General features: G+C 42.3%; 1 long non-coding RNA gene across 1 annotated transcript; it reads left to right on the top strand.

Annotated features, from left to right (window-relative positions):
* The first annotated feature begins 688 nt into the window (after positions 1 to 688).
* LOC142409781 (uncharacterized) lies at positions 689 to 6,408 on the top strand. Its single transcript, XR_012775767.1, has 3 exons — positions 689 to 809; positions 1,610 to 1,761; positions 5,471 to 6,408. It is a non-coding gene; the product is annotated as an uncharacterized LOC142409781 (long non-coding RNA).
* The last annotated feature ends 6,939 nt before the right edge of the window (positions 6,409 to 13,347 follow it).

Genomic DNA, 13,347 nt, shown 5'->3' with positions numbered 1-13,347 from the left:
CCGGGTGGCCAGAATACCAGGCTTCATTTTGCTCAGCTGAGCCCTAGGGAGATGATACAGGATGGCACAAGCTGGGATTGCACCCCAAGGAAAGTGTCAAAGAAGATCTATTTCTCTTTGCAATACTGAGGCGTACCAAGGATACTCCTGATGTCTCCAGGTGGTCCCAAGAGCAGAGGAGACTAAGACTTCACAGCCTAGGACACTCCCGCTAACTGAGAATTTATGGGAAGCCACCAGTATGACATACCAACCCGGAGCAACATCAGCTGGTGTCCTTGAACTGCATTCCTAATTGAGGATGACCCAGGCTGAAGTGTTCCTGAAGTGTTTTGTTGTTGTTTTTTTTTTTTTTTTCCTCTTTCCTGTTAGTGATTTTTGTTAATAACCTTTCAAATGTGATATTAAGTGATTTTTTTTTTTTTTTTTTCCTCTGCCAATTCATACTTCTAGCAAATAGTGTTTTAAACCATCTGGTATTATCATAGATTATAAAAGACTGCATAAAGCTGCCTTTTTGTGGCAGATAAACTGAGGTTTCAAAGCTATTTGTTCTGAAATGGAGTGCTTAGATGAAAGCTGAATTTACTGAAGGGCAACAATGAAGTATTTACGGCTCCTCAGGCGAGTTCAGGCTCCTTAGGTGTTTGACATGAGGATTTGGGAGATGGTTATATGTAGTGTAATTCTGTTCCCAGGCTCTCATTTGTGTATCTAATGATTTGCTCTGTTGTTGATTTCATTCTGCACTAGGAGCATGAGTGTCAAATTTGCAGGCCAAGAGCGGAAGCCTCCAGGGAGGAGAAGAGGTGTGTACCTCCATAAGCAGGAGGAAAAGTTACTTCTGTTTTGGGGATATGGACTACCTGTACCTCAGCACAGAACTCAATAAAATGGGGCTTAGTCCATTATAGCTCATGGGCACAAATTTAGAGTGAGTAACACTCCTCAGCAGCTCTCAGCTGGCTGTCTCGGTAAGAAAGCTTTAACTTTCACCTTTAGACTCTAACACTTGGCAGTTTTTTGGTACTGAAGATTTGCTGATGGTTCCGACAACTCCATGAATCTCACAACACTTCCTTTCTTCCTTTCACCTCTTCTGTCTGTTCAGTTTGCAAACGCTTCCTACTCTGTGTGCGACACAGTCTGAGGGAGGCTTATGGCTGTAAGTGAAAGGAGTTGTGAGTTTGAGGGTGTTTGACAGCACCATGCTATCCATTGCAGTGCTTGCAGTTCTTGGCCAAATGGCAGGTCAAGAGACTGGAAAAGGTGCAGGCATGGTGTGCTGAACCGTAAAAGAAGAAACGCTGCGGGGTGTGCTGACCATCGCATGGGTGTTGCTAGGTGTATGTTTTGATATGACCACTATTTTACAGACCTGGATCTATCGCAGCTGATGGAAAGCCAGATAGCGCGTGGACTTGGCAATGATAGGTAGATAGATACGTATGGGTTATGTGTGTGTGTGTCAGATGTGTGCGCTAACACGTGGTGCTGTGGATGGAAAAGTAATAGAAAAGCCAAGTATGGCATGAGAGGACGGAAATAGTAGCACTCAATTGTACAAACAGGTTCTTTATACAGATACTTTTTTTTTTTTTTTTTTTAGGAAATACAGTTGCTGGTATCATTTATCTCTCTAGCAATGTTTAACAGATCTGAAATGGTTCCTGGAATTATTCAACACAATAAAATGCTTCACTGTTATTATGGCCTGTCCCTGTGTACTCAGTGCCAGAAGTGTCTTTTAGAGCACCAAAGGTATTTATTTTAAGCATGAAGCTTTCAGTGATGCTCTTGAGTTCTGTTTTCTCTCTCTTGGCCTTTCAGAGCTGGTTAGTACCTTGTTGTAATGGTGTTTGCTCTTTTTGTTCTTTTCCATGTCACTTCTGCCTCCGAGTGCTTACTTTTCTCAGAACAGTCAACAGGCCAAACTCAGCAGATATGAATGAGGGGGGAGCAATTATACCAATTCTGTTGGAGGCAAACCCTCTTACTTGATAGCTGAATTTAGTTCACACCACCCAAAAGTATTCTCCCAGGGCACGGCTTTCTATTTTTACTGTTCTTCCTTCCTAAGAGCTGTAACTTAATACCATGTAGCCCCTTTTCTCTTTTTCAGACCAGAGGTCCAGGTAAATTCTTTGTTAATACAATGGAGTTTGACAATTTGTTTAAAAAAAAAAAAATTACCTCCAAGTTTGAGAAGATCCATTGACATGGGATTGTAAACTGGGCCCTCTCTCTTCGCAATATCCCATGGACACTGCAGAAATGACAGGAGGCAATTACAAAGAAGCGTGTCCCACTACATTAACCATTAATGCCTCTACATCATTGCCCTAAGCCTCTCATATTGTTTAATGCAAAGATTCACACTGACGTTGAGAGGAAGGTTTTCAAATGCAATTTTCATCATAACCATCTTTCCTTGTCGTCCTCGGCCTGAATTTTTATTGATGCCGCTTCCTGTTAAGCGCGAAGCCCCCAGAATAGCTTTTAACAGATTTTTGTGAAAATGCAGGAAAGGCCAGTAAGGATGATGAATAAAGATGATCAGTGTTTTTATTTCTGTCACCCTTGAGCTTTGCCGGTAAGTGCTCTTGTGTCTGAATTACTTGATCAATACTGCTACCCTGGGAGCAGTCACTTGAATTTAAACTTGCCATACAGACAGAAGAAAGAAAAATTAGATTTTTCAGATTAACACTGAAGTTTTAGAAAAAGGTTTGATTTCCCCCACTCCCCCATTTTAGGAGTAAATATCCAAACAGGTCCCCTGGAGCCCTCTTTGTGTTGCTGAGTAATAGCTCTTAATATCTGTTGCTTTCACAAAACTCATCTCCGCAGCAAAGTTAATATAGGGAAAGGACAGTAAAGTGAGTTCATCTGCAGAGCTGAGGAGGAAGCTCTGGGTGTAAGCATCCAGCCCTCCTGAGGAAGGACAGAGATGTTTGTTTCCAAAACAGAGACAGTGTCTCTCTCTGGTAGGAAAACGGGGCCTTTCTGAGCTGCCCTGTGTTTTGGGGAACCAGCCCTGACCGCTCCCCGCAGCGGGTCCTGGGCCAGGGCCATCAGGTGCAGGGACTGACGAGCAGGTGGCTTCCTTCCTAGCTGTAGCACACTAGTATCACCCCCTTTCTTTTTGTAAGGAGATGTTGTTTCAGCTCACTTGTCATGTGAGCTAGGGAAGGTCTAAACTGTCAGAGAAAGCTAAGCAAAACAGCAGCTCAGTACACCTTATTTTTAGTGTAAAATCCCAATTGAAGCAACATTTTTTCCTGGTTTTGTCCTGTTCTCATTCAAAAAAATGTAAAATCTGTTCTTCTGCATTTTGTATGACTGCTGCATTGCATAGGAAAATAAACACGCTGGGCTTAGCCTGCTGCAACGTGCTGTGATGCCGGGACTCTGCTTTTGCACGGCTGTCCGTGGGAGGCAGGCAGCAGGCTGCTCGTACCTTCTCCTGTGTTCGCAGCTGCTGAAAAAACCTCTAGAAGCATAGAGCAGAACTGAAAAAATGAAGCTGTGTCCCTGACTATTTATAGCAAGAGTGAAGTGAGAGTTTGAGGAGAACTGAAAGAGAAGACTCCTTCAAATTCTTTACTATTTGAAAATTGAAGGACCTGCTTAGAGTAAGGCAAAGAACTGGGAGCATTTTGACGGAGTTTTGTTAGTCTGCAGGGGAACTTCCACATGACTGAATCTGTTTGCTTTGCTGAAAGCTGTTTCCTTCGTCAGTTCACTTTTCTGTGTAAGATCAAGTCCACTGTGTTAGGTTCCAAGCAGCAAGAATTTACATTCCTCAGACATTTCAAAATCCTGAATTTCTCTACGAAGTGTTTCCAGAACTATCAGTGGTCACTATAATGCAAAAGTGTTTGAAATGTATTTTCAGAATAGCACTTGTTTACATAAAAACTGGCAAGTACTATTGTCTTCTATAAATCAAACTCCATCCAATGTGGGATAGAAACTATCTGTGTAGAGGACAGCACATAAGCTCTAGTGGCACAGGACACAGAAGGTGCTGGATAATCACTATTGAGGCCTATGGCTGATGCTCAGGGCAATTTCAGGTGTTATCATATGTACTTCCAGCTGGGCAAACTTACATTCTTATATGGATTGTAATTGTGGCTATGATAGTAATATTCCAGGAAGTCAAGGAATACATGAGAGAGCAATAGACGTTGCACTTTCTGCAATGATTAAAGGAAATATTTTATAACACTTAGCAATAATTTCCCCAAATTTTCTTGTTTTCAGAGGGGAAGTTTCTAGTTTTTCATAATGAAATGCTGGTGGTAAACCTTCAGAAGAAACCGATCCTACTGGCAGGAAAGACTAACAAGAAAGTGGCTGCTACAGGAGAAAAATCAAGTGTCTTAGTATCAGCCATAGTCATTCACAGAGACCAGGGAAAGTCACAGCAACTTAGGTAGCGCTGTTTTCCAAGCCATCCACAACTGAAGTGATGCATCTTAATATAACCAAGGCCACTTCAATCGCTGGCAATACATGCGCTCCTCTTTCAACAGAGGAAGTGATTAAAGGCTTATTTAGAAAATACATGTATATCTACATGGCCTCTCAAAGAATAGTGATAACTGCTTTGTATTGCGATGTTAAAAATAGTTATATGCTTTGTTTAGAATAAAGAGACTCTGAAAACTGCATTAAGAGTATTTGAAAACTGAAAAATTGTATTATAGTCAAATAACTTGAAGCATGACAGTGTAGTGCCATGTTAACTTTAGGAGACATTATTCTGTCCATTAATGGAATGCATCAACATGATGCATTTTAGCTGCATGATTCCTACTCATACGTTGTGGTGCTGCTAAAAAGCTTGTGTGCCATTTGGACAGTTCACGACAGAGTTTTCCTTAGTAAATTCAGTTCCCTGCAGAGGAGACTCATTCAGGGAGAGAAGATGGTGGAAATGGGATGAGGAAATATTTCTCCTGCTTACCAGCTTTCAGTCTAGTCAAAGAAAATCTGGTGTAGCCTTGCTGTTAAAGTTGAGTCCTGCACTGAAATACCTACCCTAAAAAGAAAACTTCACAGCAATTTTGTGCTTTCTCTGGACATTTTTCAGTTCTCAATTTGGAAGATGTTGTAGTTCACTTTTACCCAGCAATGGAACAAATGGTGGTGGTTTTTTTGACAAATATGATGTTTTTGTTGGGATGCTGTTCAGCTAGAATCAAATGTTGTTCTCCATGTCTATAACCTGCAAAAACCTGTTACTAATCTTAATGGTATTGAAATACTTGGAATTGATGACAAAATGGTTATCTCCAGAGAAACATAATCTCTGATAAACAGCCAGGAGTCATGGTTTTACCTGGGATAAAGAACTCCTTGTGTCTACGTATTTCCTATGAAAGTATACTGTCTGGTTTTTTGTATGCCTTTACATTTTGGTCACAGAGTGGCTTAAGCTGTCCTTCACCCCTCTTTCCAGCAGCTACTCCATCCGTGTCCTGCTCTGCCTCCTAAGCTGTGCCAGGATACCTGGTTTTGTGCATACGTAGTGAATTCGAACAGGAATGGGATAATTGATGGTTTGCTGTTTTATAATCTGGATCACTTTCCTGATTCAGTTCATCACACATCTACAGATCCAGCTGTCCTGACTCAGCCTAAGGAGAAAGAACAAATGAGTGGAGAAGTCCAGCTGGGGTAGGACAAACCAGCAGAGCCCTTGAAAGAAATGTATGGAAAACTGTGGTCTCGGCAAAGATCAGTTACCTTTACCTCTTCATTTGCTCTCTGGGAGACATTAAAGAGAATTCACCAACTTGTAAGCAGGCTGCCTATGAGCACTTGTAACTTGTTATCTGTCATAATAAGATATGACTTATTACTGCTTTGGGAAATATAGTTTGATATTTGCCTATCAAACTCACCCTCAAAGGTGTGTTCTCTGCTAACCAAAACACAAGTAAGAGATCTCTTAACTTTTCTTCCTTTTCTTCTTTTTATCTTTTTAAGTAATGGAAGAGCTGTCATTATCTTGGTGGTCTTTTAATTGTGAGGTTTACAAAGTCAACACTGATATGCATAATGTGTTAATTTACCATGTGTTACAGTATGCGAATTGGCCTTGACAAAAATGTTGCAAGATTTGATCTCTCTTCTTTGGTTTTTTGCAACATTAATTTGGTAGAAAAAACCTTGATAGTCAGCATCTTGAACCAATGCTTTCTATTCTGCCTGCATCTCCATTTGTGCTGGGATAAATAATACTGTACTGTCTCAGTGAGATGATGCTGGTGCAGTTTTTATGCCACTTGTGATACTAGTTTAATTGGTCTAAATGTCAGATTCTGCCAGTAGCTCAGAGGGTAGTGTGGAGACTGGCAAAGACTCAATAACAAAATATATACAGAACTGGCCTTAACTTGCTTTACCTACGCTACATGTAACTTAGAAGGTGCATTTAATATGCTATAATTATTTATACATGGTTAAAAAAATCAAACTTTTAAGTGTCCACAAGGCTTGACTGTGAGTAACCTTGCATGACGATTAGATTCAGCAGAACAATTAAACAGAAGTAAATCAAAGTTAGTAATATGCATGCTTAAGTGTTTTTTGTAATAAGGGAGAATGTCCTTAAGTGTTTGCTTGAAAAGGGATTTCAAATTCTATACAAATAGCTAAAATTCACAGAAGTGTGTGGAGTGTGATAGATTGTAGGTCATGAACTGTTTAAAGCAATGGGATGATTCATCTTCTCAGATACCTGATTTTATGAAAAGACACTCTTGGATCTCAACCTTCATTCAACTTAACAGATGATTTGCTAGAGTGTATTTGAAAATCCATTCAGATTTTCATTGGCAGCATGGTAAAGCGATAGAGAAAAACTTTGTTGCAGTGACTGTAGCTGGAATTAAACACTTTGAACCCTAATTCTTCTGGAAAAGCAGTAATTCATTTCTACCACGAGAGGCTGCTCAGCAACTGTTTCTTGGCTATACAGCCATGCCAAGAAAGAAAACCTAGCTGGGCTGCAGCTCTGCCTGTGTCAGATGTTTGCATGTGCCCCGCTAATTTCAGACAGCTTGTTGGAAAGTTCCTTCCCCTTATGCATATGTGTGTGCGCACTCTCACCAAGCCTTTTATGGTGCTCCGAAACATCGGTCATACGGCAGTCTTTCACTCAATAGTGGCAATGGGCCTGAGGAGCTTGAAGGATTTAGTTCTTCATGTTTCTGTGCCTCAGCTTTTCTTAAGCTAAATAATAATAAAACTCAATAATAAAGTAATATTTTGCAGTATTATTGTTAAAAATAAAATAATAATAGGGCAGTAGTAAAAAACTTTTCATACCATTACGGCTCTTCTTACTACACTAATGAGTGACTTACAGTTTTGGCAGATAGGAGAATGGGAGAATTCAAAGCATTGCAATCCTTCAGAAAAATCCCGTGCTGTTTTCTCCACAGTCCTACCCAAGCACCAGAGCTTTCCTTACTCTTGAAACAATGAAGGCAAAGCTGCCTTGGACAACCGTAGCAGCCTTTGAAATGTTGTCAGACTTCTTGGCTTTCTTAGGTTTGCTCACAACCTCCGCTCGGACATTTTTGGTCAAGCTCCAAAGCAGCCTGAGCCTCCTTGACAGCCAGCCGCACCAGAGCCTGCACCACACCAGCTGAACTCACTGCATGGGCACTTGCCCTTCAAAGCCGTTGAACATGACTGCAGCTAGCTCCTAGCAAGGCAAGCACACTTCCTCAGCCACCGAGAAGCAGATTCCCTAACACATGGGTGGAGTTAAGCATCATCTTTATCCAGGAACTTGTTTGGTAAAGGGTTTCTAGCTGTGCTCTTCAAGGCAGAATAATTTTTCTACTCTTACACAATTGTCTTGGATAGTGTCTTCTAGGTACTCTTTGGTTTATGGTCCCAGGCAGCCAGCTGTGGCTCCCTTTGATGTGTCTGGTCAACTGGAGTAGGACTCATAGCTTCTGGGCGGCCAATGGAGACTGGGAAAACTGGTCCAGGGGCAGGCCATGAGGGTCTGGTATCTACTCAAGGACTGGGCAAATGGAAGAGAGAGACGGTGGGCTTTTGTGGGAGAGCTAGGAGGAGGGGATGGATGTCAGTGGTGATTTTTGGCACCTGCTGAACAAAGCCTGTGTCACTTGGTGACCTGTGTCTTCACTTGTGGCTCAGAGCAGGGTCATAGCTCTCTAGTTTGTCCTACCCTGCTGCAGCTGTACCCAACACAAATCACTCCTCAGTCACACTTGCCTCTGCTGCATCCTTGGATGACTTTCAGGTCTGTGGATCTGTGCTGGGGCCCCCACCTAGGCTCCCACCGAGGGAGGTCTTTCCTCAAGTAGCAGCGATGGGAGCCCACGGGGAGTGTCTGTGCCCAGACTGGAGCACAGGAAAGGAGGCATGCTGGTGAGCTGGGGAGCAGACTGGTCCAGAGAGGATGATGACAGCTGTTTCTGAGGATGACTGTCTTGCCAAGGCTATGGACAAGATTTGTGACTGAGTAGGGAATTGGATCCTGCTTACTGGAGTCAGAGGTGCTAAAACATCAGAAAAAATAGTTGTAAGAATCCCAAGCTCTGAGTATGTGCAGGTTTAGTGATTGCTGTTCATCCACACACAGCAGGAAGGAGTTTGCCCAAGGTATTAAACTTATGAACACGCTCTTGAGAGGAGAAGATTTTGATTTACACTGACAAAGCATATAAGGTAGAGGAGTCCTGGGTGTCCACATGCCATGAGTTATAAATGAGAAAGTTCTGTTCATTCACTGTCTTTAATGAATGCAAACTAGAAGAACACACTAGTGAAAAAAATGCTATTTGTGCCACCAGGGATCTGGGCCTGGCTGGTTTCAAAGCTCCTGAGCATAAAATGTGCATCACTCTCTGACTTAATAGAAAAATGATGTAGCTTTCGTCCTTTCATATCCCCCTTTTTAGCTACAGCCCCTGTTATGATTTTTTTTTTTTTTTTTACCTCATGAACCTTTTCTTTCCAGGCTGAATTGCTCTTTGTCTGTAAGACTTCTCTTTATTGCTCTCTGTGATCGCTCCCACTTGAGTCAAGACTAAGCACAAAATACAGAAGCCTAAGCTTCAATTTTTTACTCTCAAATGTTTCTCACAGCAAATCAATGCTTTTGTTTATGAGCTTGCACTTTGTGAGTGTGTTAAAGATGAGTGTCTTCACCGGCCCAAGAGACCTCTCTTATTTCCCTTCAGCTGCAGAGACAAGGTGAAGGCTGTGTCTACACAACAGCTTTCTTCCCCAATTCCAAATGGTGTCTTGATCTCTAAGTCACCTGTAAAAGCCTCCAACTTTCTTAAAATGTGAGTCTAGTACTTAGCTTCTGGCCATCCAAGAGTATTGGTTCAGTGTTCAGATCAGGGCTTGCAATCCTTACAATGTCGTGTGGATGTGAAAATTAGCCAGGATCCTGGTCCAGAAGCATCTCCCAAGCACACTTGATTCATGTGAAAGACAGTCAAATAGCTACCACCATCCTCCATCTCGCAGACAGAGTGAAAATACTTGTTGAGAGTAAATTCATGTTTTGCGTCCATCTTGTAGCTCTGAGTTTTGCACATATTATTATTTTGGAATCATTTGCATGTATTTTCATATCCATTTCTGTTTGGAGGACTTGTCAGCAACATACAGTGGAAATGGAAGGGCAAGTCAGTTATTAGTGTTGTACTGTTGCTGCTTCATGGTGTTTAATTCCAGAGCTCCTACTCCATGGTTTATGTACCTATTCATGTAAACACTGGCAATTCTGAAGGCATAACCAGTCTTTCCTCATCAGACACACTTTGGAATAATTCTGGGGCAGTTTTAGGCAAGACAGAGTAATCTCTGCCATGAGACTGTTGTTCTTACATAGGAGATACAGCAGCTAAGGGCTTGGGGAGCGATGAGCAGGTCAGTGAGTTCTGCGTGGTGTTTGAAACAGCCAGCATCCAGCTCTGTGTTGCCAAGCACTGCTTCCCTGATTGCTTCTTTTTGAGTAGAGACTGCATGGGCAAGGCAATAAATGTATTTTTAAAAACTGCATTGGAAGGTTTGAGAGTAACCAAGCAACAAAGGTAATATGTATTAAAAATGTAGTATACAAAAGGACAAGGCAGCAAGAATTCTTCCACTAATATCCAAGATATGTGATTCATTCCCTGCACCCTCACGGAAGTGTAAATCCAGACTAGCCTCGTTACAGATAAAGGATCCGCGGTGTTGAAGACTGCCCCTGTAGCCTTGTAGTCCTCCATGCTCACATCTTGCAGTGCCTGTAGTTAGAGATGAGTCTGTAGGAGATTGTCCCTTGGAGAAGGAAGTTAATGGAGAACATTGCTTTGTAAGAAGTGTTTTTGTGATATTGCACTGCTGTTTGGGGAATCTGTGCTTCTGCCAAGAGAACTTTAAAAATGGCATGACATTCAGCCCCAGGGTCTTCCTATAACTGTGCAAAAACTCCTGCAAGGGTGCAAACCACATTCCAGTTAAGTGACTTAAAGCCGTTTGCCATCACCTGAGGTCTGGTCCAGTTTTCTTAAATCAGCTATACATTGTTTACCGCTGAGAGGAAAAAGGCAACAAGATTAAAGCAACTGTATTGGCTAGAGAACAGACTAACAACATGGAAAATGTGGCATTTAGGTTCATGACATCAATGTATATGCGCCACTATCGTTGATGCTGCTTTGCTATCGAATTGTACAGGTCCTTAAATTTCTGTTGTTAAAAATCCCACGGACATCTGCAACCCTGTCAGTGAACTGGCAGAATCACACAACCCTTGGCAGGCCAAACTTTTGGGTGGATACCTTGATCCTAAATTCTGCTGGGAGCCACGGGCCAGGAGTCCCCCACCTAAACTGCCCAGTGTAGCATGTGTTCAGATCACATAGATCTCACTAGAAAGAGCCAGAGAAAGCAGGGTGGAAGAGCCCAGGGAAAGGGCTTTTCTACCTACTAGCTCTCTGGTTAGATGTGGCACACGTTCACATGTCTTCTTCTTCACCTGAGACAGAGTGGAGACCTAAACACAGTTCTCCAGGTCCCAGGAGAGCACCCTAACAAAAAACTGTATTCTAGTTTGGCAGTGTGCCTTTCCCAGCCTCGAAGTTGTTTCTTGTACGACAACTAAAATCTCTAAGGACTGTTGGCTCTCTGCTCCCCTGTTACAATGCCATATCTGTCCATTTATAGTTAATTTTTTACTTTTTCGTCTCTATTTGTGACCCAGTGCATGTGTAAGGATTGTTGAAATTCTTAGGTCAAGGGAAGTGGTCCTTCCTTTCTTCTCAGCACTGCCAAGGCCACATCTGGCGTGCTGCAGCCAGTTCTGGACTCCCTAGTACAAGAAAGTATGGACTTACTGGAGCAAGTCTAGCGCAGGTTTGCTGAGATGAGTAAGGGACTGGAGCATTTCTCCTATTAGGAAAGGCTGAGAGAGTTAGGACTGTTTGGCCTGGAGAAGAGCAGGCTCAAGAGGGATCTTATCAACATGTATAAACACCTAACAGGAGATAATGAAGAAAAAAGCGCCAGACTCTTCTCAGTGGTGCCCAGTGACAGGACAAGAGGCAATGAACACAGATTAACACACATGAAATTCCATCTGAATGTAAGAAAACATTTTTTTACTGTGAGGGTGGTCAAGCACTGGCATAGGTTGCCCAGAGAGGTTGTGGAGTCTCCGTGTCTGGAGCTACTGAAAACCCGACTGGGCATGGTCCTGGGTGAATTGCTGTAGCTGACTCTGTTTGAGCTGGGGGGGTTGGACCAGGTGATCTCAGGAGGTCTGCGCTGACATAAATGATTCTGTGATTCTGTAATGTGAACTTTAGCCCTAGGTGCACACTGCTTGGAAGCAATCTGCCTATGGTTACAGAATATTTATAAAGCAGGATGCTGAGATCTCAGAAGATTACTAACATTGCATTTGGCAGCATGCTTTCTTTTATCTTTTATCTGTGAACAGGGAGAAAATACTTTGAAATATTTAAACTAAACAATTTGAAGTATTTGACTCATACAAAATATGCACTTAGTAAAAGTCATGCAAAACAGTTTAGGTTACCACAAAATTCTGCGTAAGTATCCTTAGGAGCTCCTTCAGTTATTGACAGACCTTCCTACCTCTCTTTCTTGGCAACAGCATTTCTGAATGTGTTTCTGCAGGAAGGACATTAATCCTTCCCTGTTACCATGTGAGCTAGCATATATCCTTAGTAGTTCTCAATCCCCCGGCTCCTCTCTCATGAACGCTCATGCACTCAGTCTTCCCACTTCCTTCTGTCCCATCTCTTGAGGCCTCAGATGCACATCTGATACAAAAGACCAGCTTTCCACTGCTGTTCGTTTGTGGTACGCTGATGTTGTCCCTGAAGCAGCTCAAATGTTGCTGATGAATGATATGTATTCCTGCTTTTCTGAGGCGTTGACAGTATTGTCGCTTCACCCTTGGGAAGGCAGTAATATCCTCAGTCACTCGGAGTGCATTCAAGTCATCTTGCACCAGTTGTTTGAATTTCAGCGCAATGTGGCACAATACCTTGCTGGCACAGAGCAATATCACATTGACTGCCGAATTAGTGGAAAGACATAGGCATATTGAGGATCTCTTGACATCCACAAGTCTTAGGTAAGTGTTTACTGGACAGTGAGTGATAGGTAAAAGCACTATCATGCCTTTGAAAGGTCTAGGGTTGGTAAGTGAGTACCTGTGAGATAGCACACCTTGCTTTGAATCTCAAGCTTCTGCTTTGAATTTTAATTTCTGGATTTTAACAGAGCTCTGCTCTCCATTTGTGGGCCTAAGTAATGATGCCAGAAGTTTCTCAGGAAGTAGAGAGAGAGTTAAAGGGGGCAATACACATGTTTTTCAGAGGACAGAGATGGAGTGCAGGTGTTTACTGCCTGGCTACTAGGTCAAGTCCTTCAGAACAATTAAAGCAACCAAAATAGATTGTAACTGGAAAGGGACTGCAATAGCCAAGAAAAGGAGAAGTAAGAGTTTTCATCTAATCTTAAAGAAAAATGTGAATGTTGTACTTCCCCAATATGCTTATACCCGTCCCCAACGACTGTCTCTGTACTTTAACTGTTACCTTTCAGGAAAGCTTCTTTGTCTTGCCCTTCAACCCTCCTTCAATCCAAATGAGAGATGGGTGAGCAAGTGGGTCGGCTGACCTCTCAGACAAGGACCATCTAACAAAGCAGGTCATGTTGGGAGCTGTCTGATGCTTCAGTGTTTTTTCCTAATACAGGTCATCAAGGAGAGCAAAGCAGTTTATTGGTTGGAATGGGTCAGGGAGTTTCAGCTTCATC

Source organism: Mycteria americana, chromosome 5 (genome assembly GCF_035582795.1).
Source record: "Mycteria americana isolate JAX WOST 10 ecotype Jacksonville Zoo and Gardens chromosome 5, USCA_MyAme_1.0, whole genome shotgun sequence".
Taxonomy (NCBI): domain Eukaryota; kingdom Metazoa; phylum Chordata; class Aves; order Ciconiiformes; family Ciconiidae; genus Mycteria; species Mycteria americana.
The sequence above is the reverse complement of the archived record's forward strand: the minus strand, read 5'-3'. Positions and strand labels throughout refer to the sequence as shown.